General features: G+C 52.0%; 1 long non-coding RNA gene across 1 annotated transcript in view; it reads left to right on the forward strand.

Moving 5' to 3' along the window:
- LOC116554098 overlaps window positions 1–1,170 on the forward strand; it is a 20,128-nt gene extending 18,958 nt beyond the window's left edge. Inside the window, exon 2 of the long non-coding RNA XR_004270046.1 lies at window positions 1,099–1,170. This is a non-coding gene — a long non-coding RNA (uncharacterized LOC116554098). The remainder of the gene's footprint in view (window positions 1–1,098) is intronic.
- Window positions 1,171–3,930: the final 2,760 nt, after the last annotated feature.

The following is a 3,930-nucleotide window of genomic DNA, read 5'->3' on the forward strand; positions in this document are numbered from 1 at the left end:
CAACAACCACTGCATCTTCCTCAAAGAGCAGCACACTTATGCTTTAACAAGAAAGGAAACTTAAAAAGGAACTTTTCTACTTCCCACATTCCCCGAAGCATCACAGTCTTCTCTCCTTGCGCCCAGGTATCTCCTGATAGGGACGTTTTACTGTGTTCCTGAAAGGTGTGGAGGGACCTGGTTCAGTCTTTTGTTTTATTTATTTTTGTTTTGAGACAGAGCTTCGCTCTGTCACTAGGCTGGAGTGCAGTGGTGCGATCTTGGCTCACTACAACCTTTGACTCCCTGGTTCAAGCAATTCTCCTGCCTCAGCCTCCCAAGTAGCTAGGATTACAGGCATGCACCACCATGCCCAGCTAATTTTTGTACTTTTTTTTTTTTTTTTTTTTAGCAGAGATGGGGTTTCACCATGTTGGCCAGGATGGTCTTGATCTCCTGACCTCGTGATCTGCCTGCCTTGGCATCCCAAAGTACTGGGATTACAGGTGTGAGCCACCGTGCCCAGCCAAGCCTTTGACATTGTGGCCAACAATCACAAGTACATCTCATTCCTTCCAAAATGGGTGTGTCACCTGCATGCCTTCCTTCTCCCTATGACCCCAGAAGAGATTGCTCTGGAAGGTGCCCACATGTGGATGGGAAGCATGAGAGGCAGGACTCCGGGCACATCAGCGGACATGGACACATGGCTGCCATCTTCTGCCTCTTGATTAGGTAGTTGTCAGCCTCGCTCTTGGTCTGGATCCTTCTGGTGGGCGTGGCCAATCTCCTCCCACGTGCCAGCCACACAGAGGCTGTCTCAACCCTGGCTGCTCGTTAAAATCACCTGCTGAGCTCCTGAACCCTACCAATGGCCCCAGCCCTGTTCCCGAAGCCCCGGGATGGACCCTGGCTGTGGTAATTGCTGAAGCTCCCCCAGGGATTCTGAAGTGCAGCCAGGGTAAAGAACCACTGATAAGAGAAATGTCATTTCGGGGAATTGATAGTTTAGCCTCACATGGTCTCCTCACTTGGCCCCAGCCCAGCCGTGGGGCTGAGTTAGAAGCAGGACTTCGAAGGCCAGCCAGCAGGACCTGCTCTGCCTGCCGAACACAGCAGACAGATCACTTTAGGCTAGGAAATCGAGACCAGCCTGGCCAACTTGGTGAAACCCTGTCTCTACTAAAAATACAAAAATTAGCCAGGTGTGGTGGTACACGCCTGTAATCCCAGTTATTTGGGAGGTAGAAATTGCAGTGAGCCAAGATCATGTCACTGCACTCAGCCTGGTGACAGAGCCAGACCCTGTCTCCTTCAAAAAAAAAAAAAAAAAAAAAAAAGGAAAAGAAAAGCCAGTGTGCGGGGAAAGTGTTTATAACCTATAAAGAGATTTGTCTATTTTTAACTTTCTTCCTTCACCCTTTTCCTTCCTTCCTTTCTTCTTCCCTTCCTTCTTTTCCTCCCTGTGTTTTTAATTCTCCCACTGAATCCCCAGACCTTGCCCCGCTGCCTGCCACACTCTTGCAATTGCGTCGGTCTTGTCAGTGAATGCCTCTGACCCTAACTGTCCTCCAGAAGCCCCTCCAACTTTCCCTTTCTCCCCCGCAGCGCCCTCCCCCCACCCCCCGCATGGCAGCTCAGATAATCTCAGAGCCTTGCAATCAGCAGATGGCGGCCTGAACCTTCACCTGCCTGTGTAGGGCCCCATGTCATCACCTGCCTGTTAGGGAGCTGGCTCACCTGAGTCTTTTTGCTTATTTTTTATTTATTTACTTATTTGTTTTTCAAAACAGAGTCTCACTCTGTCGCCCAGGCTGGAGTCCAGTGGCATGATCTCGGCTCACTGCAACCTCTGCCTCCTAGGTTCAAGTGATTCTGCTTCAGCCTCCCAAGTAGCTGGGATTACAGGAGCCCGACACCAGGCCCGGCTAGTTTATGTTTTTTTTTTTTTTTCAAGACAGAGTCTTACTCTTGTCACCCAGGCTAGAGTGCAATGGTGCTATCTCAGCTCACTACAACCTCTGCCTCCGGGGTTCAAGCAATTCACCTGCCTCAGCCTCCCGAGTAGCTGGGATTACAGATGCTTGCCACCACACCTGGCTAATTTTGTATTTTTTGTAGAGACAGGGTTTCACCGTGTTAGCCAGGCTGGTCTCCAATTCCTGACCTCAGGTGAAGATCCGCCTGCCTCGGCCTCCCGAAGTGCTGGAATTACAGGCACGAGCTACCATGCTAGGCCTCACCTAAGTCTTTAAAGTAACAGACTGGTGAATGGGGGTGGTGCATTGGGGAGACAGGTTGGCTGTGTCATGGAGCTGAATGCAGCCAGTAGAGTGCACACACCTCCAGGGTCTCCTTAAACTCAGGCAGACAATGCCATTGGGTGTTATTTCTATCCCTGTGTCAGCCAAAGCCTGAGTCTAGAGCCACTGAGGCACCCATGGGCTCAAGTGCCTGCCGACTTCAAGCACAGCACCGTCACTCTGGGCTCAGTTTCCCCATGTTCCGTAGGCTCCTCTGAGGCCCTTTCCTGCTCTGAAACCGCTGCTCTGGAGCCAGGAGAACCTGAGGGCTGCCCACGTGTCAGGGATTTCCTGCACCTTCCTGCCTGAAGCACCGGGTGTGCAAGAGAGTATCTCCTCTCCACTTCCAGCCACAGACTCACCTCCTGCCCTGGCCAACAAGAATCCCAGCTGATCTCCCAGGGAGGGGGCCGGCTCCATGCAGGGTGCTTCCCACCTACCGCCTCACTGGCTTGTCCTCCCCAAAATGTGGGCCATGCATGAGCCCACCATGTCATCCCTGGATAATGTCAGTGTGAGTCTTTGAAGAAGAAGACACCAGGACAGGATTGGACATGTAAGACAGCGATGGAGGAAATGCTTGTGAAGGATAAGGAGAGGAAGCAGGAGGATCGGGGAGGGCCCTCAGGTGGCAATACAGGTCTCACCCCTGTGTAAGGAGTGGGGAAGAAAGGAGGTTTGGATAGAAAGAGCCTCAGGTCCCCGGAGTTCTAGACCAGCCTGGCCAACATAGTGAAACCCCTTCTCTACTAAAAATACACAAATTAGCTGGGCGTTGTTGTGGACACCTGGAATCCCAGCTACTCTTGGGTGGCTGAGGCATGGTAGTCACTTGAACCTTGGGGGCAGAGGTTGCAGTGAGCTGAGATTATGCCACTGCACTCCAGCCTGGACAACAGAGGGAAACTCTATTTTTAAAAAAAGAAAGAGGCCAGGTGCGGTGGCTCACTCCTGTAATCCCAGCACTTTGGGAGGCCAAGCTGGAGAGATCACCTGAGGTCAGGAGTTTGAGACTAGCCTGGCCAACATAATGAAACCTCACCTCTACCAAAAATACAAAAAATTAGCTGAGGGTGGTGGTGCACACCTGAAATCCCAGCTACTCTGGAGGCTGAGACCTGAGACCGGAGAATCGCTTGAACCTGGGAGGTGGAGGTTACAGTGCGCCGAGATCGTACCACTGTACTCCAGCCTAAGCAACAGAGAAGACACTATTGAGAGAAAGAGAGAGAGAGAGAGAGAAGGAGAGAGGGAGGAAGGAAGGAAAAGGAAAGGAAAGGAAGGAAGAAAGAAGGAAGGGAGGGAGGGAAGGAAAGAAAGAGAGAGAAAGCGAAAGAGAGAAAGGAAGAGAGGAAGAAAGAGAGAGAAAAAGAAAGGAAGAAAGAAGAAAGAAAAGAGCAAGCAAGCCTCAGGTCTCAGTGCAGCTCTGAGAAAATCTCAGCCAGGCTGATGGGGAGACCCTGAGCCCAAGAGCCCAGTGGGGAGTACTGTGCCCTGCAGGAGTGGGCCAGCACCAGCTCTCATCCCCCCTCATGGGCGGGGAGGAGCTAAGGGAAGTGCATCCCAAGGGGCAGTGCTGGCTGTTGGCCACCTGGGCCCCCAGTGGCAGGTTCTCTTGGGGGAGACATGACTGGTGTGCTTCTGTGGC

This window comes from Sapajus apella, unplaced genomic scaffold, assembly GCF_009761245.1.
Source record: "Sapajus apella isolate SASKATOON/1434 unplaced genomic scaffold, GSC_monkey_1.0 scaffold13, whole genome shotgun sequence".
Classification (NCBI taxonomy): Eukaryota; Metazoa; Chordata; class Mammalia; order Primates; family Cebidae; genus Sapajus; species Sapajus apella.